This window comes from Bombina bombina, chromosome 3 (genome assembly GCF_027579735.1).
Source record: "Bombina bombina isolate aBomBom1 chromosome 3, aBomBom1.pri, whole genome shotgun sequence".
NCBI classification, from domain to species: domain Eukaryota; kingdom Metazoa; phylum Chordata; class Amphibia; order Anura; family Bombinatoridae; genus Bombina; species Bombina bombina.
Window position 1 is genome coordinate 903,194,362 of NC_069501.1, and position 27,595 is coordinate 903,221,956.

Genomic DNA, 27,595 nt, shown 5'->3' on the forward strand with positions numbered 1-27,595 from the left:
CACTTGATATTACAGTACACGGCGGAATATATCAGAGAGAGTGTAAATTATTGTATCAGTAGAAAAGTAGTTACATTGCAGGTCGGTAACACATAGCACCAGTGCACGTTGACACCCACAGGGTTAATTCATCACACAGTAACACTAAGTTCAGGGAGTATTGAGCATCAATTTATGGGCAAAATAAACTTCATCTTGAAAATTACGGCTTAGCATTAAGTTCATATATAAGGCTACGATAACCATTTCCATCAATCAATTTCAATTTCAACTTACAACAAAGTTACTATTGTTATTATCAAAAAAACAGGTAACTGTAAACTTCTATCGTAATGATAGGCGGACCCTTTACTGAAGATGAAGAGGATTGGCTGTTAGTAATATCGTCACCTTGGAGGTGTGACCATTAGCCTATAAAAGACCAGTATGTGAGCGGCGCGCTCACCCTTTGAAAAAGCCGTGAGGCGAAACATGTTAGGGACGCTAGGGTACTGGTGATGAGTCCTTGGAGCTCATGTATTTTTAGTTAGCCATAGGAACTTTGATCATTTAATATTTTATACCGCAATATATTGATAGTAGTCGGGAGTGGGTAATGGGGGCAGAACGCTGATGCTTACACAAGCTGGTGGAAAACCTAACCGGTAGCAATACCGACACCACTTCTAAAAAATATAACTAAACAGGGCTGAATATCGTAATAATACGGTCTTGTTTGGTAATGCTAAACTGTGACTTTCTATATACATTCCTTTAGTAACTTTGTTTACTGGTTTGTTACTCAACGCATCTATTGCATAGTTGATACAGCAGCGGTCACTTTATTTACAACCCTGAGCATATGATATTATGCCATTCAACTCAAAGGCATATTTATAACCTTTTGCTATATCTATCCGCTCTGTATATCAACGAAAACTGTATGCATGTAGTGGTTACCACTTGGTAACAATAACGATATTGATACCTTTATATAGGATTTTCTATAAAAATACAATAACAACTATAAAGGTCCCAGTCCCTAATACTAGGCATTTTTGCACTTAAAGGGATAAATATGATGGAACTTTAATAATGTTACATTGATCACATTGCTTTATTTGTAATAGATATCTTATACAGGATACAATAATATCGTTAAAAAACTGTGGATACATCTGCCTGACCCTGCATTTCCAAATATAAAAGACATTATTTAATACAGAGCATTAAGCCTTTATTTGTGTAGCGCAGGCTGGTACACAGCCACATATGTACGTGTGTACAGAAAACTGGGAACAATTTAAAGGGATTCTATAGAAAGTCCCTATCTTCACGCATAGTGAATCAAGTGTATAATCATTTAAGCCTCTTAACTATACATGTAGAAGTGTATTGCAACCGAATAAATAATTTAAAGGGACTCCACAGTAAGTTCACTATATCACTTTTAGTGAACCCAATTGCACAACTACTCACCAATCACCAACAACAACATATTGACTAAACATATTTAAGTTGTCATCTCTGGTGTATTTTGAAAATATAGAGAATAGCTATCAGCCCTCATACCATATATTTAATACATTTATAGATAGTATCTACCAAACTACATCCACTAATATACGATCTACAAGTAATAGTATCTTGGCTTCTATGAGTGTTTTTAAATGTGTGTTTTTCCAATTTTAATTAAGCCTTCAATAAAAGTTATTTTTTAAATTTAGTTTACTCTGCAAGTTTTGTCTTTGCTCTTTGCACATCCTTGCATGATTTTCTCTGTTACCACAATTTTTGTATCCAAGTAATCCCCAGAGTGCTATTAATGTAGTCTATTTCAGATAGGGTAACCAAACCTACCTGACAGTCTGTTGTTTAAATTCTGTTTTACTACATAGCACCACCTTCTTTAACCGCACTTACGTGCTGAATGCACACTAGTCAATTAAGAATACAGGGGACAATTTTATTTCATTTGAAGTAGTGCCATTGGACACCCCCCTTTTCTCTAAGATAAGTTTTTTTTTATTTTGATGTGATTTTATGAGCAAGATACTATACTAATTAAAAGCATTTTTGTTAGTTCTCATTAATATAAACCATTTTCTTTTTAAAGACACGATGAGTCCACGGATTTCATCCTTGTGGGATATTCACCTCCTGGTCAGCAGGAGGAGGCAAAGAGCACCACAGCAGAGCTGCTATATATATCTCCTCCCTTCCCTCCCACTCCAGTCATTCTCTTTGCCTACGTTAGTGATAGGAAGAGGTAAAGTGAGGTGTTAGATTAGATTCTTCAATCAAGAATTTGTTTTTAAAGTAGTGCCAGAGAGTGCTGCTTTGTTCTAGCGTGTAACTGTAGTCCATATCAGTCTATACAGTAGAGCTTTTGGTGGCTTTAGAGCAATGGGAACTTGTGGGACATAATTCTCACTGCGCCTCCCATGTAATTGTTTGCTGCCCTTACCAAGAAAATCTGATGGATATTTACTCAGGACTTTCTTTTTAAATTGCAGGTCCATGTGAGGGAGAGGACCTCACAAGCCTGGGAATTGCCTTACTGTCCAGCAGGAGATGAGGTAAGTGCTAACTTTACTCTGGAGGTGGAAGAGAGACTCAGAACAAAGTTGGGCACTTAATTTTATCCCTCATCGGCTTTAACTCCCTCATCAGATTCCTTTAGAGTTTCAGGGGATACTTTGGGACAGTTAAACGCAGGCTCTGGGTCTGTTTGACATTTAGGCTCTCATTTTATAGCTACGGAGCCATACATAGAACGAACCCAGGGTGAGACACGTTGCCACAACAAGGCCATCACTACAGAGCTATTCTTTAGACAAAGGCTCAGTGTGAGGCGGCATAAATCTGGGGCTCTATTTCCCGGCGGTTTCTTAATAGCTGACTGGGAGATCTTATATAAAGCTCAGTGTACAGGGCACAGTTTCCTATCTCCCGGCGGTTTAAATATAGCCGACCGGGAGATCTCATAGTGACATATTTTGTGAGGCAATGTATGAGAATTATGTTATTTTCTCCCGGCGGTTTAATAATAGCCGACCGGGAGATTTCTTATGGCCACAATTTGAGTTTTTCGGACTTGACTGTTCAGTCCGTTTCTATTCCCCAAAGGCCTTTTTTCGATATATAAATGGCGACCGGGAGAGGTTTATGATCACGCCCACAATGGGCGGAGTTCTGTTTAACTCCATTTTTAGTTGCGCACCTCTGTTTTGTTCTTCCTGATATCGGAAGGTTTAGCAGAGAATGGTGTTCTCTATAGTGTGAAGGTATTGCACCGGACAGTTTTCGAAGAGGCTTAGTCCGGAATGTTTAACCCGCCTTTTTGCATACTAATAAACAGTGGGAGTTTAAAATTAAAGGGAGTATTAAAGTGACAGTTACTCTAAGGAATTTCAGCTGTTTGTTTGCTTATTTCATCCCTGTGTTTTAGAATGGAACAAGAACACGCATAAAATAAAGTTCCCTTTTAAGAATTATTTAATGTCATGGCAATGCTAATTTTCTTGCTTCTGCACATAGAAATAAGACATTGCTTTTACATTTTAAAGAGGCAGTCACATGCAGTGCCCTGCGGTTCCTTGCCATTCCCATCTAGAATTGCTGCACATGGGGATGCCTATAAACTACTATATTAGCATGCTAATTTAACTTACTTCTGCACACTGAAGTAAGAAGTTACTTTTACAGTTTAAAGAGACAGTAACTTTTTTTTATGTGTCACTTTTTAATATTTTTTTTTTTTTTTTTACTTTTTCTGAATTGATGGTCAGATAGCTCAGCATGCTAAGGCATTGTGGCTGAGCTCTGTAGCAACCCAAGGGTTGCAGGTTCGATCCTCGGTGAGGTCCATTCAGCCTTTCATCCTTCCGAGGTCGATCAAATGTGCAGTGCCTTGAGACCCTTACAGGTGATTAGCCGCGCTTTACAAGATATATATATATATATATATATATTAATTAAAAAAAGAGTAATATTGAGGAATAAGCGAATTACTCCTTCAAAGGCGTTTGCTGTTTAGGTGTCTGTGGAAGCTCTCATGCAGTGCCCTGCGCTTCCTCTCTCATTCCACTTGGAGTTGCTCTGCATTTCATGTTTTTACAACGTGGTAGACAACATTTCTAGAGGAATTATTTTCAATCATTTAGGGTGATTGATTCAGTAGTGGCTATACGAATGGTGTAATCTATTCTAGTGCATCCAGTAAGTTATAAAGAATGGAAGAAACCGCATTCCCTATATTTAATGTGACATTTCCCATATCCGACTCAGGATGGAGTAGTTTCCAGCTTAGCTAAGAGAACTACTATACCCTTAGGGGAGAGTTGGGCTTTTCTAAGGTCCTATGGACAAAATATTAGAAAGGGGATGTACACCAGGGTTTCCAAGACAACAAGCGGTGTACTTTGCTACCATCGCTAGTGCAACAGCATATTGGTTTGATGCGTTGTTTGATGCTACTAAGTCAGAAACTCCCCTGGATAATCTCCAGGATCGGATATAAGATTTCAGATTGGCTAATTCCTTTGTTTCAAATTCTTCCCTTCAATTTATCAAACTGGGAGCTTAGGTTTCTCTGTTTCAGCTCACAGAGCCTTATGGTTAGAACCTTGTTCTACGGATGTATGCTCTAAGTCTAAGCTTTCAGCATTTCATTACAAGGGGAAGACCTTGTTGGAACCTGGCTTGTCGGAAATTTTCTCTTTTTCAACTTTTAAAGAATTAAAAAAAAAAAAAAAAAGAGCGATCCAAATAGCCTGCTGTTGAATCAAAGACAGCATGACGGACATGCCCCCGATCCGGGGGCAGACTTTCCATCTTCGCGCCGGCTTGGGATCGAGATGTTCAGAATCCCTGGCCAATAGAAAATAATGCCCCAGGTATTCAAATTAGAGTTCAAGAGTTTTCCTCCCAGAGGCAGGTTTCTGTTTTCAAGATTATCTGCAGATCAGACAAAGGGTGAGGCGTTCTTACACTGCGTAAGAGACAACTCAGACCTGGGAATGATTGTTCCAGTTCCAATACAGGTACTGGTCCTGTTTTGTTTTTTTTATACCAATCGGGTTGTGGTTCCTAAAAAAGAGGGAACCTTCAGACCACTTTTTAGATCTCAAGAGTCTAAACAGACTTCTTAGTGTACTGTCCTTTAAGATGGCAACTTTTCGTTCCATTCTTCCCTTGATCCAGGAGGGTCAATTTATGACAACAGTGGATTTAAAGGACGTGTACCTGCATGTGCCATTCACAAGTTGGACAAACGCTTCCAGTTCGTGGCTCTTCTTTTCGGTCTTGCCACAGCTCTCAGGGTTTTCACGAAGGCTCTGGGAGCGCTGTTGACGGTGCTTTAGTTACGGGGCATTGCAGTGGCGTCCTATCTGGACAACATTCTAGTCCAGACGCCATCTTTACAACTAACAAGATTTCCAACGGACTTAATGTTATCCTTCCCGTGGTCTTACGGGTGGAAGGTAAATTTGGAAAAGAGTTCCTTAATCCCATGACAAGGGTAACTTTCTTGGGAACTATAATAAATTCCATATCTCTAACGATTTTTTTTCTGATGGAATGTCAGGAAATCAGCGATTATCTATACCCGTTTAGACATTCAGTCCACTCCTCGGTCTTCATTGGCTCAGTGCATGGAGGTAATCGGGCTGAGGGTGACGGCAATGGACATCATCCTGTTTGCTTGGTTTTATCTCAGATCTCAGCAGTTAAGCATGCTCAGGCAATGGGGCTCCTTAAGGACTCGGGGGGTTTGGACTCGGCCAGAGTTTTTTTTTTCTTCCTATAAACATTCTGGAGTTGAGCGCGATCTACCATGTTCTTCTGGCCTGGCCTCAGTTAGCCTCGGTCCAGTTTATCAGGTTCCAGTCGATCAAAATGACCTCAGTGGCTTACATCCATCATTAGGAAGGAACGAGGAGTTCCTTATTGATGACAGAGGTATCCAAAATAATTTCTGTGGGCGGTGGCCCATTCTTGCTGCCTGTTGGCAAGCTTCATTCCAGGGGTGGAATATTTGGGTGAATTTTCTGCGCAGGCAGTCCTTTCATCCAGGGGAGTGGGAACTCCATTCGGAAGTGTTCTCCAGTTTTTTTTTCCATTTGCTTTTCTTCCTCGGGCCATTGCTCGAATCAAGCAGGAGAGGGCTTTGGTGATCCTCATAGCACCGACTTCGCCTTGTAGGATTTGGTGTTCAGATCTGGTGGATATGTCCTCTCTGCCACCTTGGAGACTTCTGTTGCGGAAGAACCTTCTAATTCAAGGGCTCATCCACACAAATCTGGTTTATCTGAAACTGACTGCTTGGATATTGAACATTTATTATCCAAGCAGGGTTTTTCTGACTCGGTTTTTGTGACCATGATTCAGGTTTGAAAGCCTGTTATTAGTCAAATTTATCATAAAATATGGCGTAAATATCTCTGTTGGTGTGAATCCATGGACTACTCATGGAGTAGATAGGATTCGTAGAATTTTGTCTTTTTTCCAGGGTTTATCGTCTGGTAGATTTCCCAGATGTACAATCGTTTTGTCGGGCCCTGGTCAGGATCAGGCCTGTGTTCATAACAGTTACTACTCCTTGCAGTCTGAATTTAGTTTCAGAGTTCTTCAAGGGGCTCCGTTTGATCCTATTTTTTCCTTTAGATATTGTGTTATCTTGGTAAGTTTTGTTTCTTGTGGATGTTTCTTCTGCTCGGAGAGTGTCAGAACTCTCAGCATTTCTGTATGAGTCTCCTTATCTTATTTCCATTCAGATAATGTATTTTTACGTACTAACTTAGGATTTCTTCCTAAGGTTGTTTCTGGCCGGAACATTAATCAGGAGATTTTTGTTCCCTCCTTGTGTCTCAATCCTTCTTTAAAGAGGGATAGACTTTTGCACAATTTGGACGTGGTCCGTACTTTCCAGTTTTCCCTACAGGCGACTGAGGACTTTCGTCAGTCTTCTTTTTTGTTTGTGGTTTTCTCAGAAAAATGCAAGGGACAGGAAGTTCCGGCTACTTCTTTCTTTTTGTCTGAAGGGCATCATACGGTTTGCATATGAGACTGCTGGATAGCAGCCTCCGGAGAGAGTTATGGCTCTTTTCGCGAGGGCTGTTGCTTCCTCATGGGCATTAAAGAATGTAGCTTCTGTGGAACAGATTTGTAAGGATGCGACTTGGTCATCTCTACACGCTTTTTCAAAGCTTTACAAAATTTACGTTTTTGCATTGGCTGAGGCTGTTTTTGGGAGAAAGGTTCTTCATGCAGTGGTGCCTTCCGTTTAGGTTCCCTGTCTCGTCCCTCCCTTATCATCCGTGTACTCTAGCTTTGGTATTGTATCCCACAAGTAAGGATGAAATCCGTGTACTCATGGTGTCTTTAAAAAAGAAAAGAAAATTTATGCTTACCTGATAAATGTATTTCTCTTGCAAGGTGTATCCAGTCCACGGCTTCATCCTTTACTTGTGGGATATTCTCATTCCCTACAGGAAGTGGCAAAGAGAGCACACAGCAGAGCTGTCCATATAGCTCCCCCTCTAGCTTCGCCCCCCCAAGTCATTCTCTTTGCCGGCTCTGACAGCAGGGCCACTCTGCGGGAGGGTAAAGTGAATGTGGTGTTAGATTTGTAGTTTTATATCAAGAGTTTATTTTTAAATGGTACCGGTTTGTACTATTTACTCTGTAGCAGAAATGTGATGAAGAATTCTGCTGAGAGGAAAATTATTTTAGCATGTTGTAACTAAAATCCATTGCTGTTCCCACACAGGACTGAGGAGTACCAGAAAACTTCAGTTGGGGGGAACAGTTTGCAGGCTTAACTGCTGTAAGGTATGTTCAGTCATCTTTTTCTAGACAAGACTCAGTAATGCTAGAAGACTGACAAGAATCCCCATGTGGGGAAGGTAAGCCATGTTCTGAGACTCAGTATAGAAGGAAGGCTTACTTAACAGGGCTCAATAGGCTGGTGGACACTGTTACAGGGCAATCGATTATTTAATAAGGGAAAAAATAATTATTATAGATGTTTTTATGCACTTTGGTGTGTTACTTGGGGTTATATTCCACATGGCATATGTTTAGACACCTATTTGGGGTTTTGAAGGCCCCACAACTCCGGAGTGGAGAGGGAGGGGTCCTAAATTTTGCGCCTCAGTTGCGCAGTTGATATTGCAGACAGCTTCATGCAGCTTCACGTGGAGGGTCCAAAGACTACTTGAGGACTTCATACAGGCTTATTTTCCACCAAACTCATCCCTAGGGGAAGGTAGGGCCACAGCAGTTAGCTGTGGCAAGGTGCTGTAGTTTACTAACCGGTTGTCAGCTTAGTAAACTACTCCGGTTTGGGCATTAAGGGGTTAATCGAGTTGAAATTCGCTGTACAATCATTTTAAAGCATTAAGCTCATGTGGTAAAAATTTCAGAGATATTGGTTCATTTTTCACGGTTTGTTAAAATTTTGTGCGCTTTTTATCTCTTAAAGGCACAGTACCGTTTTTTTCAAATAGTAAATTTTATTTGAATTAAGTGTTTCTAAGCCTGCTTGTGAACAATACTAGTTTGTTAAACATGTCTGACACTAAAGAGAGACCTTGCTCTATGTGTTTGGAAGCCATGGTGGAACCCCCTCTAAAATTGTGTTCCAAGTGCACTAATGTGTCTATACACTTTAAAGATCATATTGTGTCACTTAAAAATGTACCCTAGATGATTCTCTGACGGAAGGTAACGAGGATAGCCCGCCATCCTCTCCCCATGTGTCGCCACCAGTTACGCCCGCGCAAGCGATGCCTAGTACCTCTAGTGCATTGGCCCCTATTACATTACAAAAATTAGCGACAGTCATGGATAATTCCCTTGCGACATTTCTATCCAAACTGCCAGTTTTTCCTACAAAGCGTGATAGCTCTGTTTTAAGAACAGATTATGAGCAGTCAGAAGCTTTGGGAGGTTTATCTGATGTACCCTCACAACACTCTGAAGTGGCAGTGAGGGATGTGATGTCTGAAGGAGAAATTTCTGACTCAGGAAAAGTTTCTCAGCGGGCAGAATCAGATTCATTAGCGTTTAAATTTAAACTGGAACACCTCCGTGTATTGCTTAGGGAGGTATTAGCCACTCTGGATGATTGTGATCCTATGGTGGTCCCAGAGAAATTGTGTAAAATGGACAAGTATCTAGAGGTCCCTGTATACACTGATGCGTTTCCGATCCCTAAAAGGGTTGCGGATATTGTTACTAGGGAGTGGGATAGACCAGGTGTCCCTTTTGTTCCCCCCCCCCTATTTTTAAGAAAATGTTTCCAATAAATGGCCCCAGACGGGACTCGTGGCAGATGGTCCCTAAGGTTGAGGGTTCGGTTTCTACTCTTGCTAAGCGCACAACCATACCAATTGAAGACAGTTGTGCTTTTAAAGATCCTATGGATAAAAAATTAAGTTTACTTAAGAAAATATTTGTTCAACAAGGTTTCCTTCTCCAACCCATTGCCTGCATTATTCCTGTAACTACTGCAGCGGCTTTCTGGTTTGAGGCGCTGGAGGAATCGCTCCAGACTGAGACCTCATATGACGAAATTATGGATAGAATTAAGGCTCTAAAGCTGGCTAATTCTTTTATCACGGATGCCGCCTTGCAATTAGCTAAGTTATCGTCAAAAAAATTCAGGTTTGCCATAATGGCGCGCAGAGCGCTTTGGCTCAAGTCATGGTCGGCCGATGTGTCGTCCAAATCTAAATTGTTAAATATCCATTTCAAGGGGAAGACCCTTTTCGGGCCAGAGTTGAAAGAGATTATTTCAGAAATCACCGGGGGAAAGGGCCATGCTCTTCCTCAGGACAAACCCTTCAAGGCTAGAAACAAAGCTAATTTTTGTTTCGTAACTTCAGGAGTGGTCCGGCTTCAGCCTCTACAGCTGCAAAGCAAGAGGGTAACGCTGCACAGCCCAAGGCAACCTGGAAGCCTTACCAGGGCTGGAACAAGGGTAAACAGGCCAAAAAGCCTGCAGCTGCTACCAAGACAGCATGAAGGGTTAGCCCCCGATCCGGGACTGGATCTGGTAGGGGGCAGACTCTCTCTCTTCGCTCAGGCTTGGGCAAGAGATGTTCACGATCCCTGGGCAGTAGAGATTGTTACCCAGGGATATCTTCTAGAATTCAAGGACTCCCCTCCAAGGGGAAGGTTCCACATTTCTCGTCTGTCTTCAGACCAAAGAAAGAGGCGTTCTTACGCTGTGTAGAAGATCTACTCGCGATGGGAGTGATATGTTCAGTTCCAATTGCAGAACAAGGAACGGGCTTTTACTCAAACCCGTTTGTGGTTCCCAAAAAAGAAGGAACTTTCAGACCAATCCTGGATCTAAAAATTCTAAACAAATTCCTCAGAGTCCCATTCAAGATGGAGACCATTCGAACGATCTTACCAATGATCCAGGTAGGTCAATATATGACTACCGTGGATTTAAAGGATGCGTACCTGCATATCCCTATCCACAAAGATCATCACCAGTTTCTCAGGTTCGCTTTTCTGGACAAGCATTACCAGTTTGTGGCTCTTCCCTTCGGTTTGGCCACTGCTCCCAGAATTTTCACAAAGGTGCTAGGTTCTCTTCTGGCGGTGCTAAGACCGCGGGGCATAGCAGTAGCGCCTTATCTAGACGACATCCTAATTCAGGCGTCTTTTCCCAGAGCCAAGGCTCACACAGAGATTGTACTGGCCTTTCTAAGGTCTCACGGGTGGAAGGTGAACATCGAAAAGAGTTCTCTGTCCCCGGTCACAAGGGTTCCCTTCCTGGGAACACTAATAGATTCGGTAGAAATGAAAATATTTCTGACGGAGGTCAGAAAGTTAAAGCTTTTAACTACTTGCCGAGTACTTCATTCCATTCCTCAGCCATCTATAGCTCAGTGCATGGAGGCAATCGGATTAATGGTAGCGGCAATGGACATAGTCCCTTTTGCTCGAATACATCTCAGACCACTGCAACTGTGCATGCTCAAACAGTGGAATGGGGATTACGCAGACTTGTCTCCTCAGATACAATTGGACCAGAGGACCAGAGACTCTCTTCTCTGGTGGTTGTCTCAGGATCATCTGTCTCAGGGAACATGTTTCCGCAGACCAGAATGGATCATTGTAACGACCGATGCCAGCCTGTTAGGCTGGGGTGCAGTCTGGGACTCCCTGAAAGCTCAGGGCCTATGGTCTCGGGAAGAATCTCTTCTCCCGATAAACATTTTGGAACTCAGAGCGATATTCAATGCGCTTCAGGCATGGCCTCAACTAGCTGCGGCCAAATTCATCAGATTTCAGTTGGACAACATCACGACTGTAGCTTACATCAATCATCAGGGGGGAACGAAGAGTTCCTTAGCGATGAAGGAAGTATCCAAAATAATCAGGTGGGCGGAGGATCACTCTTACCATCTCTCAGCAATTCACATCCCAGGAGTGGACAACTGGGAAGCGGATTTTCTAAGTCGACAGACTTTTCACCCGGGGGAGTGGGAACTCCACCCGGAGGTTTTTGCTCAGCTGACTCAACTTTGGGGCACTCCAGTGTTGGATCTGATGGCGTCCTGTCAGAACTCCAAACTTCCTCTATACGGATCCAGGTCCAGGGATCCCAAGGCGGTATTGATAGATGCTCTAGCAGCGCCTTGGTCCTTCAATCTGGCTTATGTCTTTCCACCGTTTCCCCTTCTCCCTCGTCTGATCACCAGAATCAAGCAGGAGAAGGCTTCAGTGATTCTGATAGTGCCTACGTGGCCACGCAGGACTTGGTATGCAGACCTAGTGGACATGTCATCTGTTCCACCATGCACACTGTTATTGCAGCAGGACCTTCTAATTCAGGGTCCATTCAAGCATCCAAATCTAGTTTCTCTGCGTCTGACTGCTTGGAGATTGAACGCTTAAGTCTATCAAAGTGTGGTTTCTCTGAGTCAGTTATAGATACTCTGATTCAGGCTAGAAAACCTGTCACCAGGAAGATCTACCATAAGATGTGGCGAAAATATCTTTGTTTGTGTGAATCCAAGGGTTACTCATGGAGTAAGATTAAGATTCCCAGCATATTATCGTTTCTCCAAGAAGGATTGGAGAAAGGATTGTCAGCTAGTTCCTTAAAGGGACAGATATCTGCTTTGTCTATTCTCTTACACAAGCGTCTGGCAGAGGTACCAGACGTTCAAGCGTTTGCTCAGGCTCTAGTCAGAATCAAGCCTGTTTATAAACCTGTGGCTCCGCCATGGAGTCTTAATCTAGTTCTTTCAGTTCTTCAAGGGGTTCCGTTTGAACATTTACATTCCATAGATATCAAGTTATTATCTTGGAAAGTTTTGTTTTTGGTAGCTATATCTTCTGCTCGAATAGTTTCAGAATTGTCTGCTTTACAGTGTGATTCATCTTACCTGGTGTTTCACGCAGATAAGGTTGTGTTGCGTACCAAACCTGGTTTTCCTCCTAAGGTTGTTTCTAACAAGAACATTAACCAGGAAATAATAGTTCCTTCTCTGTGTCCTAACCCATCGTCAAAGAAGGAACGCCTGCTACACAATCTTGATGTGGTTCGTGCTTTAAAATTCTATTTACAAGCAACTAAAGACTTCAGACAAACATCATCCTTGTTTGTCGTTTATTCTGGTAAGAGGAGAGGTCAGAAAGCGACTGCTACCTCTCTTTCCTTCTGGCTGAAAAGCATCATCAGGTTGGCTTACGACACTGCTGGCCAGCAGTCTCCTGAACGAATTACTGCTCATTCTACCAGAGCTGTGGCTTCCACTTGGGCTTTCAAGAATGAGGCTTCTGTTGAACAGATTTGTAAGGCAGCGACTTGGTCTTCACTGCATACTTTTGCCAAATTTTACAAATTCAATACTTTTGCTTCTTCGGAGGCTATTTTTGGGAGAAACGTTTTGCAAGCAGTGGTGCCTTCCGTTTAAGGTACCTGTCTTGTTCCCTCCCTTCATCCGTGTCCTAAAGCTTTGGTATTGGTATCCCACAAGTAAAGGATGAAGCCATGGACTGGATATACCTTGCAAGAGAAAACAGAATTTATGCTTACCTGCTAATTTACTTTCTCTTGCGGTGTATCCAGTCCACGGCCCGCCCTGGCAATTACGTCAGGTAAATCATTTTTTTTTCTCTTACTTGGTGTATCCAGTCCACGGATTCATCCTTACTTGTGGGATATTCTCATTCCCTACAGGATATGGCAAAGAGAGCACACAGCAGAGCTCTCCATATAGCTCCCCCTCAGGCTCCGCCCCCCCAGTCATTCTCTTTGCCGCTCTAACAAGTAGCATCTCCACGGGAGGGTAAAGTGAATGTGGTGTTAGATTTGTAGTTTTTATTTCTTCAATCAAGAGTTTGTTATTTTAAAATAGTGCCGGTTTGTACTATTTACTCTGTGGCAGAAAGTGATGAAGATTTCTGCTGAGAGGAAAACGATTTTAGCATGTTGTAACTAAAATCCATTGCTGTTCCCACACAGGACTGTTGAGTACCGGAGAACTTCAGTTGGGGGGAACAGTTTGCAGGCTTAACTGCTATAAGGTATGCTCAGTCACTTTTTTTCTAGTCAAGACCTGGTAATGCTAGAAGACTGACAAGAATCCCCATGTGGGGAAGGTAAGCCATATTCTGAGACTCAGTATAGAAGGATGGCTTAGTTAAAAGGGCTTAAAATGCTGGTGGACACTGTTAAGGGGAAATCAATTATTTTATTACAATAATCTGATATTGGTACAAGTGTTTATTACATTTGGAACACTTTTTTGGGGTTTTATTCCACCTGGCATATCTTTAGACACCTATTTTGGCTTGGGAAGGCCCCACAACTCCGGAGTGAAGAGGGAAGGGGCCTAAATTTCGCGCCTCAGTTGCGCAGTTCATTTGCAAGACGGCTCCATGCAGCTTCACGTGTAGAGTCCAGAGATTGCTGGAGGACTCCAGAGAGGCTTATTTTCGTCCAAAACTAATCCCCAAGGAAGGTAGGGCCACAGCAGAGGCTGTGGCATGGTGCTGTAGTTTGTTAAACCGGTGGCCTGCTTTAATTTGCTCCGGTTTGGGCAATAAGGGGTTAATTGTCTTGAAATGTACTGTGCAATCATTTCAAAGCATTAGGATCATATGGTGAAAATTTCATAAAGATTGGATGTTTTTTTGAGGTTTAGTAAAAAAGTGTGCACTTTTTGTTATTAAAGGCACAGTACCGTTTTTTCAAAAATTGTATTTTACTGTATTTGAGTGCTGTCTAAGTCTGTTTAACATGTCTGAGCCTACAGATAGACCCTGTTCTATGTGTTAATAGCCATGGCGGTACCCCCTTTACATTTGTGTTTAAAGTGTGCTAAGGTATCTAAACATTTTAAAGACCATGCAGAGACACTTAAAAATGTAGCCCAAGATGATTCTTTGACGGAAGGTAACGAGGATAGTCCTCCTTCCTCTCCCCATGTGTCGACACCAGTTACGCCCGCGCAAGCGTTGCCTAGTACCTCTAGCGCATTGGGCCCTATTACATTACAACAATTAGCAGCAGTCATGGATAATTCCCTTGCGGCATTTCTATCCAAACTGCCAGTTTTTCCTAAGAAGCGTGATAGCTCAGTTTTAAGAACAGAGGATGAGCAATCAGGATGATTTATCCATTGTACCCTCACAACACTCTGAAGTGGCAGTGAGGGATGTGCTGTTCGAGGGAGAAATTTCTGACACAGGAAAAGTTTCTCAGCGGGCAGAATCTGATTCCTTAGCGTTTAAATTTAAGCTGGAACACCTCCGCGTACTGCTTAAGGAGGTTTTAGCTATGCTGGATGATTGTGACCCCATGGTGGTCCCAGAAAAATTGTGTAAAATGGACAAGTTTCTAGAAGTCCCTGTATACACTGATTCGTTTCAGATCCCGAAGAGGGTGGCGGATATTGTGACTAGGGAGTGGGAGAGACCAGGTGTACCTTTTGTTCCCCCCCCCCTATCTTTAAGAAAATGTTCCCCATAAATGACCCCAGGCGGGACGCGTGGCAGACGGTCCCTAAGGTAGAGGGAGCAGTTTCAACACTAGCCAAGCGCACAACCATTCCAATAGAAGACAGTTGTGCTTTCAAAGATCCTATGGATAAAAAAGTGGAAGGTTTGCTGAAGAAAATGTTTGTTCAGCAAGGTTTCCTTCTTCAACCAATTGCCTGCATTATTCCTGTAACTACTGCAGCGGCTTTTTGGTTTGAGGCGCAGAGGGAGACTTCATATGACGAAGTCATGGATAGAATTCATGCTCTAAAGCTGGCTAATTCTTTTATCACAGATGCCGCTTTCCAATTAGCTAAGTTAGCTGCGAAAAATTCTGGTTTTGCCATTATGGCGCGAAGAGCGCTTTGGCTCAAATCATGGTCGGCTGACGTGTCGTCCAAAACAAAGTTACTAAACATTCCTTTCAAGGGAAAGACCCTTTTCGGTCCCGAGTTGAAAGAAATTATCGCGGATATCACTGGGGGAAAGGGCCATGCCCTTCCGCAGGATGGACCGTTTAAGGCCAAAAACAAGGCAAATTTTCGCTCCTTTCGCAACTTCAGGAGCGGACCTGCTTCAACCTCTGCTGCCGCAAAGCAAGAGGGTAACGCTTCACAGCCCAAAGCAACCTGGAAACCCTTGCAGGGCTGGAACAAGGGTAAACAGGCCAAGAAGCCTGCGGCTGCTACCAAGACAGCATGAAGGGGTAGCCCCCGATCCGGGACCGGATCTAGTAGGGGGCAGACTTTCTCTCTTTGCTCTAAAGGATACATACCTACATATTCCCATCCACAAAGATCACCATCAGTTCCTAAGGTTCGCTTTTCTGGACAAGCATTACCAGTTTGTGGCCCTTCCTTTCGGGTTGGCCACTGCTCCCAGAATCTTTACAAAGGTGCTAGGGTCCCTCCTAGCGGTACTAAGACCGTGGGGCATTGCAGTAGCACCTTACCTAGACGACATCTTAATACAGGCATCATCTTTTCACAGAGCCAAGGCTCATACGGACATTGTGCTGGCCTTTCTAAGGTCTCACGGGTGGAAGGTGAACGTCGAAAAAAGTTCTCTGTCCCCGTTCACAAGGGTTCCCTTCCTGGGAACACTAATAGACTCGGTAGAAATGAAGATATTTCTGACAGAGGTCAGGAAGTTGAAGCTTTTAACTACTTGCTGAGTTCTTCATTCCATTCCTCGGCCTTCTGTAGCTCAGTGCATGGAGATAATCTGATTAATGGTCGCGGCAATGGACGTGATCCCTTTTGCCCGAATTCATCTCAGACCACTGCAACTGTGCATGCTCAAACAGTGGAATGGGGATTATGCAGATTTGTCTCCTCAAATACAACTGGACCAGAAAACCAGGGATTCTCTTCTCTGGTGGTTGTCTCAGGATCACCTGTCTCAAGGACTGTGCTTCCGCAGACCGGAGTGGATCATTGTCACGACCGATGCCAGTCTGTTAGGCTGGGGTGCGGTCTGGGACTCCCTGAAAGCTCAGGGCCTATGGTCTCGGGAAGAATCTCTTCTCCGGATAAACATTTTGGAACTGAGAGTGATATTCAACACGCTCCAGGCATGGCCTCAATTAGCGGAGGCCAAATTTATCAGATTTCAGTCGGACATCTTCACGGCTGTAGCATACATCAATCATCAGGGAGGAACAAAGAGTTCCCTAGCGATGAAGGAAGTAACCAAGATAATCAGGTGGGCGGAGGATCACTCTTGCCATCTATCTGCAATTCACATCCCAGGAGTAGACAACTGGAAAGCGGATTTCCTAAGTTGTCAGACTTTTCACCCGGGGGAGTGAGAACTCCACCCGGAGGTTTTTGCTCAGTTGACCCAACTATGGGGCATTCCGGAATTGGATCTGATGGCGTCCCGTCAGAACACCAAACTTCCTCTTTATGGATCGAGGTCCAGGGACCCCAAGGCGACATTGATAGATGCTCTAGTAGCGCCTTGGTCCTTCAGTCTAGCTTATGTCTTTCCACCATTTCCTCTTCTCCCTCAGCTGGTAGCCAGAATCAAACAGGAGAAGGCTTCGGTAATTTTGATAGCGCCTGCGTGGCCACGCAGGACTTGGTATGCAGACCTAGTGGACATGTCATCTGTTCCACCATGGAAGCTGCCATTGAGGCAGGATCTTCTAATACAGGGTCCATTCAAGCATCCAAATCTAGTTTCTCTGCAACTGACTGCTTGGAGATTGAACGCTTAATTCTAGCTAAGTGTGGGTTCTCTGAATCAGTTATTGATACTCTGATCCAGGCCAGAAAGCCTGTCACCAGGAAAATTTACCATAAGATATGGAGGAAATATCTTTGTTGGTGTGAATCCAAGGGTTACTCGTGGAGTAAAGTTAGGATTCCCAGGATTTTGTCTTTTCTCCAAGAAGGATTGGAGAAAGGATTGTCAGCTAGTTCCTTAAAGGGACAGATATCTGCTCTGTCTATCCTGTTACACAAGCGGCTGGCAGCAGTACCAGACGTTCAAGCGTTTGCACAGGCTTTAGTTAGAATCAAGCCTGTCTATAAACCTGTGGCTCCTTCATAGAGTCTTAATTTAGTTCTTTCAGTTCTTCAAGGGGTTCCGTTTGAACCTTTACATTCCATAGATATTAAGTTATTATCTTGGAAGGTTTTGTTTTTGGTAGCTATCTCTTCTGCTCAGAGAGTTTCAGAATTGTCTGCTTTGCAGTGTAATTCACCCTATCTGGTGTTCCATGCAGATAAGGTTGTTTTGCATACTAAACCTGGTTTTCTTCAGAAAGTTTCTAATAAGAATATTAACCAGGAAATCATTGTTCCTTCTCTGTGTCCTAATCCAGTTTCTAAGAAGGAACGACTTTTGCACAATCTTGATGTGGTTCGGGCTTTAAAATTCTATTTAAAAGCAACTAAAGATTTCAGACAAACATCATCCTTGTTTGTTGTCTATTCTGGTAAGAGGAGAGGTCAGAAAGCGACTGCTACCTCTCATTCCTTTTGGCTGAAAAGCCTCATCCGATTGGCTTATGAGACTGCTGGACAGCAGCCTCCTGAACGAATTACAGCTCATTCCACCAGAGCTGTGGCTTCCACATGGGCCTTCAAGAATGAGGCTTCTGTTGAACAGATTTGTAAGCTAGCGACTTGGTCTTCACTGCATACTTTTGCCAAATTTTACAAATTCGATACTTTTGCTTCTTCGGAGGCTATTTTTGGGAGAAAGGTTTTGCAAGCAGTGGTGTCTTCCGTTTAAGTTACCTGACTTGTTCCCTCCCTTCATCCGTGTCCTAAAGCTTTGGTATTGGTACCCCACAAGTAAGGATGAATCCGTGGACTGGATACACCTTGTAAGAGAAAACAGAATTTATGCTTACCTGATAAATTACTTTCTCTTACGGTGTATCCAGTCCACGGCTCGCCCTGGCAATTAAGTCAGGTTCAAATTTATCTTGTAAAACTACAGTCACCACTGCACCCTATGGTTTCTCCTTTTTCTCCTAATCGTCGGTCGAATGACTGGGGGGGGCGGAGCCTGAGGGGGAGCTATATGGACAGCTCTGCTGTGTGCTCTCTTTGCCACTTCCTGTAGGGAATGAGAATATCCCACAAGTAAGGATGAATCTGTGGACTGGATACACCGTAAGATCAAGTAATTTATCAGGTAAGCATAAATTCTGTTTTTTTTGTTTAAACTACAGTCACCACTGCACCCTGTGGTTTCTCCTTTTTCTCCTAACCTTCGGTCGAATGACTGAGGGGCGGAGCTAGAGGGGGAGCTATATGGACAGCTCTGCTGTGTGCTCTCTTTGCCACTTCCTGTAGGGAATGAGAATATTCCACAAGTAAAGGATGAAGCCGTGGACTGGATACACCGCAAGAGAAAGTAATTTATCAGGTAAGCATAAATTCTGTTTTCTTTTTAGACACGATGAGTCCATGGCTCGCCCAGTCCATGGCTCGCCCTCTTCTCTGAGACAGGTTATTAATTTTTGTAATCTTCAGCCACCTCTGCACCTTAGCTTTTCCTTTCTCTTCCTAACTTCGGTCGAATGACTGGAGTGAGAGGGAAGGGAGGAGCTATTTAGCAGCTCTGCTGTGGTGCTCTTTGCCTCCTCCTGCTGACCAGAAGGTGAATATCCCACAAGTAAGGATGAAATCTGTGGACTCATCGTGTCTAAAAAGAAATAAATTTATCAGGTAAGCATAAATTTTCTTTTTTTGTTGGAAATATCACCTTTCAGCAGTGCCTAGGCTGCCAAGTTCTAGTAGCCAAAATATAATAGTATCAATGTGAGCAGAACATTTGTTGCCAGGGTTTAATATGCTGTTGGCTTCTTGGATAGCAGAAAAGACTATAAGTTGCTTCAAAATTTAGTGCAGCCCTCTGGTAAACAAAGGGTTAACCTTACCCCTATCACTAGCCCTGTGTATAAAGTCTATCAGATTTTGGCTCATTTGAGCTACTACTCCACAGTAAGTAAATACATATTTTAAGCACTCATACATTCGCTAGTTATGTTGCTAGTTGGCATTTTGTATTGGAAAAATACCCTCCCCTGACTTATAACATATTTACTTCGGGCCAAGTTGGAGCAGATCACCTACTAATGACAAGGTATAAGACACCACATATGAAAGAGGATATATGTTTCTTTAAATGGCAAGAGTCCATGAGCTAGTGACATATGGGATATACAATCCTACCAGGAGGGGCAAAGTTTCCCAAACCTCAAAATGCCTATAAATACACCCCTCACCACACCCACAATTCAGTTTTACAAACTTTGCCTCCTATGAAGGTGGTGAAGTAAGTTTGTGCTACGATTTCTACGTTGATATGCGCTTCTCAGCATTGTTGAAGCCCGATTCCTCTCAGAGTACAGCGAATGTCAGAGGGACGTGAAGGGAGTATCACTTATTGAATACGATGATTTCCCTAATGGGGGTCTATTTCATGGGTTCTCTGTTATCGGTCGTAGAGATTCATCTCCTACCTCCCTTTTCAGATCGACGATATACTCTCAATTTACCATTACCTCTACTGATAACTGTTTCTGTACTGGTTTGGCTATCTGCTATATGTGGATGGGTGTCTTTTGGTAAGTATGTTTTTTATTACTTAAGACACCTCAGCTAGGGTTTGGTACTTTGTGCATTTATATAAAGTTCTAAATATATGTATTGTACTTATATTTGCCATGAGTCAGGTTCATGTATTTCCTTCTGCAGACTGTCAGTTTCATATTTGGGTAATATAAACATCTTTTATAGAAAATTTTTTCTTACCTGGTGTTTAGTCTTTTTTTCAATTGACTATTTCTTGCAAATTGCGGGTGGCATTAGGCCTGCGGGTGCGTAAAATGCTAAACTTTATTGCGTTATTCTTGGCATGAAAATATTTTTGGCGCAGAAAAATACATCTATGACGCAACTTCGTCATTTCTGGCGTCATACTTGACGCTGATACCTTTCACACGGTTGCGTCAGTGACGCGAGTGTGTCATTTCCGGTTATTTTTGGCGCCAAAAGTTTACGTTACGTTGTGCGTCATACTTGGTGCCAAACTTTTTCATTATTTCAATACCCTATTGATGTTTGCCTCTTGATTTTTTTTCTCTATCAGAGGCCTATGCTATTTGCTTTTTTTCCATTCCTGAAACTGTCATATAAGGAAATAGATAATTTTGCTTTTTATGTTGTTTTTTCTCTTACATTTTGCAAGATGTCTTTATCTGATCCGGCCTCAGAAGTTTCTGCTGGAACATTGCTGCCTGACATTGGTCCTACCAAAGCTAAGTGCATTTGTTGTAAAATTGTTGAAATTATTTTGCCGAATGTAATTTGTAATAGTTGTCATGATAAACTTTTACATGCAGTTAGTGTATCCATCAGTAATAGCACATTGCCAGTTGTAGTTCCTTCAACTTCTAATGTGCATGATATACCTGTAAATTTTAAGAATTTGTTTCTGATTCTATTTTGAAGGTTTTGTCTGCATTTCCACCTTTTAATAAATGTAAAGGTCTTTAAAACTTCTCATTTAGTTGATGAAATTTCAAATGACCAACAACATAATTTGTCCTCTTCTGATGAGGATCTATCTGATACAGAAGATCCCTCCTCAGACATTCACACTGACAAATCTACTTATTTATTTAAAATAGAGTATGTGCGTTTTTTATTAAAAGAAGTGTTAATTATTTTGTATATTGAGGTAACCAGTCCTATTAACGTTCAGTCTAATAAACGTTTAAATGCTGTTTTAAACCTCCTGTGGTTTCTCCAGGGGTTTTTCCTATTCCTGAGGCTATTTCTGATATGATTTCTAGGGAATGGAATAAGCCAGGTACTTCTTTTATTCCTTCTTCAAGATTTAAAAAATTGTATCCTTTACCAGCAAAATCTATAGAGTTTTGGGGAAAAATCCCCAAAGTTGATGGGGCTATTTCTACTCTTGTTAAACGTACCAATATTCCTATGGAAGATAGTACTTCCTTTTAAGGATCCTTTAGATAGGAAGCTTGAATCTTAACGAAGGAAGGCCTATTTATATTCAGGTCATCTTTTCAGACCTGCAATTTCTTTGGCTGATGTTGCGGCTGCATCAACCTTCTGGTTGGAGAATTTAGCGCAACAGGAATTGGAATCTGACTTATCTAGCATTATTCACCTATTGCAATATGCTAATCATTTTATTGTGGTGCAATTTTTGATATTATCAAAATTGATATTAGTTCCATGTCTTTAGCTATTTTAGCTAGAAGAGCTTTGTGGCTTAAATCTTGGAATGCTGATATGACATCTAAATCTAGATTACTATCTCTTTCTTTCCAAGGTAATAATTTATTTGGTTCTCAGTTGTATTCTATTATTTCAACTGTCACTGGGGGAAGGGAGTTTTTTCTGCCTCAGGATTAAAAACCTAAGGGTAAATCTAAGGCTTCTAACCATTTTTGTTCCTTTCGTCAGAATAAGGAACAAAAACTCAATCTTCCCCCCAAGGAGTCTGCTTCCAATTGGAAGCCTTCCTCAAGTTGGATACAAGCCATTTAGGAAACCAAAGTTAGCCCCTAAGTCTGCATGAAGGTGCGGCCCTCATTCCAGCTCAGCTGGTAGGGGGCAGATTAAGGTTTTTCAAGATATTTGGATAAAATCTGTCCAAAATCAATGGATTCAGAGCATTGTTTCTCAAGGGTATCGAATAGGATTCAGAGTAAGACCTCCTGTGAGAAGATTTTTTTCTCTCACGTATCCCAGTAAATCCAGTAAAAGCTCAGGCTTTCCTGAAGTGTGTTTCAGACCTGGAGTCTTCAGGGGTAATCATGCCAGTTCCTCCTCAGGAACAAGGCTTGGGGTTTTTATTCAAATCTATTCATTGTACTAAAGAAGGAAAATTTATTCAGACCAGTTCTGGATCTAAAATTTTTTGAATCGTTATGTAAAAGTTCCAGCTTTCAAGATGGTGACTATAAGGACTATTCTGCCTTTTTTGTTCAGCAAGGACATTATATGTCCACAATAGACTTGCAGGATGCATACCTTCATATTCCGATTCATCCAGAACATTATCAGTTTCTGAGATTCTCTTTTCTAAACAAGCATTAGCAATTTGTTGCTCTTCCATTTGGCCTAGCAACAGCTCCAAGAATCTTTTCAAAGGTTCTGGGTGCCCTACTCTCTGTAATCAGAGAACAGGGTATTGCGGTGTTTCCTTATTTGGATGATATATTGATACTAGCTCAATCTTTGCGTACTGCAGAATCTCACACAAATCTACTAGTGTTGTTTCTTTGGAAACATGGTTGGAGGATCAATTTACCAAAAGTTTCTTGATTCCTCAGACAAGGGTCACCTTTTTAGGCTTCCAGATAGATTCAGTGTCCATGACTCTGTCTCTAACAGACAAGAGACGTTTAAAATTGGTTGCAGAATGCCGGCACCTTCAGTCTCAGTCATTCCCTTCAGTGGCTATGTGCATGGAAGTTTTAGGTCTCATGACTGCAGCATCGGACGCGATCCCCTTTGCTCATTTTCACATGAGACCTCTACAGCTTTGTATGCTGAATCAATGTACGACACTCTCTGACATGGTGGATAGATCACCATCGTTTAGTTTGAGGGGCTTCTTTTGTTCGGCCAACCTGGACTGTGATCACAACAGATGCGAGTCTTTCAGGTTGGGGATGTGGTAAGAGCTTTGAAGATTTCAAGTAGACTTCCAGTCTATTTGTTTTATTTTCTGGTCCTAGGAAAGGTCAGAAGGCTTCTGCTATTTCCTTGGCTTCTTGGTTGAAACTTTTGATTCATCAAGTTTATTTTGAGTCGGGTCAGGCCCCGCCTCAAAGAATTATAGCTCATTCTACTAGATCAGTCTCCACTTTGTGGGCTTTTAAGAATGAAGCTTCAGTTGATCAGATTTGCAAAGTGGCAACTTGGTCCTCTTTGCATTCATTTACTAAATTCTACCGTTTTGCTTCTTCGGAAGCAGTTTTTGGTAGAAAAGTTCTTCAGGCAGCTGTTTCAGTTTGATTCTTCTGCTTTTGATTTAAGTTTTTTTCTTTCAAATGAAATAAACTTATATTTTTGGGTTGTGGATTAATTTTTTTCAGCAGATTATGGCTGTTTATTTTTTATTCCCTCCCTCCTCTAGTGACTCTTGAGTGGAGATCCACATCTTGGGTATTGATATCCTATATGTCACTAGCTCATGGACTCTTGTCAATTACATGAAAGAAAACATAATTTATGTAAGAACTTACCTGATAAATTCATTTCTTTCATATTGGCAAGAATTCATGAGGCCCACCCTTTTTATGGTAGTTATGATTTTTTGTATAAAGCACAATTATTTCCTAATTTCCTTTGTTGATGCTTTCTACTCCTTTATCACCCCACTGCTTGGCTATTCATTAAATTGAATTGTGGGTGTGGTGAGGGGTGTATTTATAGGCATTTTGAGGTTTGGGAAAGTTTGCCCCTCCTGGTAGGATTGTATATCCCATATGTCACTAGCTCATGGACTCTTGCCAATATCAAAGAAATGAATTTATCAGGTAAGTTCTTACATAAATTATGTTTTTATAGGAATGGGAAATGGGGGCATTTAAAGGGACAGTCTACACCAGAATTTGTATAGTTTAAAACAATAGATAATCCCTTTATTACCCATTCCCTAGTTTTGCATAACCAACACAGTTATATAAATACACTTTTTACCTTGATTACCTTGTATCTAAGCCTCTGCAAACTGCCCCCTTATTGCAGTTCTTTTGACAGACATCCATTTTAGCCAATCAGAGCTGGCTCACTGGAACTCCACGGGCAGGAGCACAGTGTTATCTATATGACACACATGAGCTAACACCCTCTAGTGGCAAAAAACTGTCAAAATGCACTGAGACAAGAGGTGGCCTTCAAGGACTTAGAAATTAGCATATAAACCTCCTAGGTTAAGCTTTCAACTAAGAATACCAAGAGAACAAAGAAAAATTGGTGATAAAAGTAAATTTGTTTAAAATTACATTCTCTATCTGAATTTTAAGGGCTTCCCCTCCATAAAACGCTGCACAGGTGTGTACTTGGAGCATGTGGTCACCGTTACTGTGGTGATCTGAAAATTAGAGATGAGTATGAACCCTCATTTATAAGAGGGTAATATCTCATGAGGGATTGTATACCCCTTTAAGATACAGGAGATCAAAATTATAGGGGCAGTATACACAAATTGTCATTTAACTGCATGTAATAGACACTACTATAATGAATATCCACAGACACTGATATAAAAATCCAGTATAAAACATTTTAAAAATTTGCGTAGAAGCCCATAATTTAGCACTGTTGATTAGGTTAAACTGGGGCTCCCACTGAAAGGGGCTGAGAGCAGACCCTCCCCTGCATATGAAAAGACCCATTAAACAAACAGAAGCAGTCTGAAGTCTGTATACATCTGAAACTTTGGGGCTTAGGAGTCTGAAAATCAGCACAGTATTTTTGTAAAAATGTATAGCTTTGCTTATTTTTAAATAACACCCCAGATGGGCTATATAAATCGATCATCTACAAAACATTTATGCAAAGAAATATCTAGTGTACAGTGTCCCTTTAAAGTACAAATAACCTACAGCACATTTAAAGTGCTGTTTACCTTCAGATGGGCTCACCTATCTCTCACCCCTTGTATTTATGCTTGTGGGACAAGTGACCTTTCTAGTTGAAAGAGGGAAGTCTTTAAGCTCTGCTGCCACTTTAATGGAGATAACCTGAAGATTTCAGGGGCATGCAACTTCTTATTTTAAAGAGGCTCCCCTCTTTCATATGGAGAAGTCTCTTGTCTGTGCAAGATGCAGGTGATCACACAAAAACTGCAGTAACCCTCAAAAGTAATAAAGTGCAACTTACTTGGAGGGGGCTGTAATGCAGCCCCATTCTCCCCATCTGTGCTAGAGGAACAAGGAACCCCTCATTTAAAAAGGCAGATTCCCTATAGTAAAATGTTAACTACAATAACAAGTAGCTACTATTAGAGGGAACAGCACTATTCAGTGAATCTTGTATATTGTAGTTAAATTGTAAAGTGTTCTATGCCGCAGTTATTGGGAGTGTAGAATGATATGAATGTTAGTGCTTTCCCTAAGTTTGCTGCCTCAATAGTGACCAAAACTCAATTTCAACCCTCTCCTCATGTGCATCTTCCTTACGTTAGGCTGTTAGAAATAAACAGTAATGCTATGTGCTAGGGGCACTTCATATGCCAGAGGTGAACTGCAAACTGTCCAGCAGCCCTTGACAACTATTCCTTCAACAGGAAAGGCAGTGAAGGTTTTCCGTTCCTGGTGAAGGTGATGTGATAGGGCAGGTGGGGTAAGAGCTGGTAACAGCTATAACATCATTCAGCTGTCCAGTCATCTGTGTATTTAACTGCTGTATAAAAATATTTGAATAGAATGCTCCAAATGTTTCAAGGTTGTGCTGGTAGTGATGTCCCTGCCCTAAGTGTTTCGTATTAAAGGGGCAGTATGCTCAAAAAAGTATCCCCGTTAATTTGTTTTAAATTATACATTTTACCTACTGGAATGTATTAACTTGTTTACTAATATTTGTTTACTTTATTTCAGCATTTGAAATAGCTGAATTTGCCTGCAGTCTCCCTACCGATACTAAAAGTTTCTATACTTAAAGTGATGGTAAATAAAGTGATACTTGAACTTAAATGTGAAATTCTTATGTTTAAAAAAAATGTAAAAACATATTCTATTTTTACTGTGACTAAAAGGGGTAGAATTTGTTCTGTAGTTTTGGATAGTCACCACTACTGCCTGCTTACTCTGAACATCACTTTTTTATTTTATTTTATTTAAATCCCTGACACATTCACGGATTGTAAATGCATACAGAAAGAGAAGCGCTCTACCAGGAATGAACAACAGCTCAGTATTTTGTTCTGGGGTGAATTACCACCCAGGAGCAGCCACTTTTTAGCCCAATTGTGTTTTTCACAGAGGAGAACTTTCCTGAAGTATATCAGTCTTATCCTGCCTAATAAGGTCAGTCCAGTGACGAAATACCAGGCATTCACAGATTATCCAATGATTGTGTAATGCTCATGGGATATTCCTCTATCAGACCAAACTTGGCCAGTAGTCTTCTTATCCCGGCGTGAAGCTGAAATGATAGGAAATATCCCAGTGCAGAGAGAGTTTGTAAAATGAGGTAAGCTATACTACCAGTAATATATATATATATATAGTAATATAAGCTATACTACTTGCCAGTAATATAACAGTTCAGGGATAAACCAATAGAATTATCAGGCAGGCAGAGTTCGGTAACAGTATAGCAATCCAATAGTTCAGGGGATAAGCAGGCAGAGTAGTCAAACAGGCAGAGTTCAGCAACCTGGCAATCTAGTACTTTAGGGGTTAAGCAAGCAGAGTAGTCAGACAGGCAGAGTTCAGCAACGTAATAGCAGTCCAGCATATACAGATAATAGCACCCAGGAGCACACACAGTAACACCTATACGTGGGCAGTGATGTAAGGTGAATAGAGTACTCATATTGGCGCTAAGGAGGACACACAGGTGTAATCAGGAGCAGCATCCAGAAGAGAGGGACAGCGTGTGGCGTGAACCACTGCCTGCGCCTATGCCAACGACCATAGCAACGAGTCACCACCTCCATAGCAAGCAGCGGCAGTGTGACAGATTGTGCATATGGATTCTATTCTCTTTGTGCTTGTGCACGTTTTACATGTATACTTTAGCTTCAGTGGGGACTCCCTCTTACGTAATGTAGCAGAATTTGTCCTCCATCTTTAGCATGAAGTCTTTAGCATAAAATTTAAGTAAAATTGATTTTCTTTCCTAAAATATGGAGAGTCCACAACGTCATTCCAATTACTAGTGGGAATATCACTCCTGGCCAGCAGGAGGAGGCAAAGAGCACCACAGCAGTGTCACTCCCCTACCCATAATCCCCAGTCATCCTCTTTGCCTCTGTCAATGGAGGAGGTGAAGTTTGGTGTTTGAAGAAACTTTTCCCTGCAAGCAATGATTTGGGTTTAGCTGAGTCCACGTCAATCTCTTCAGTAGAGTAGTGGATTCTTTTAAGC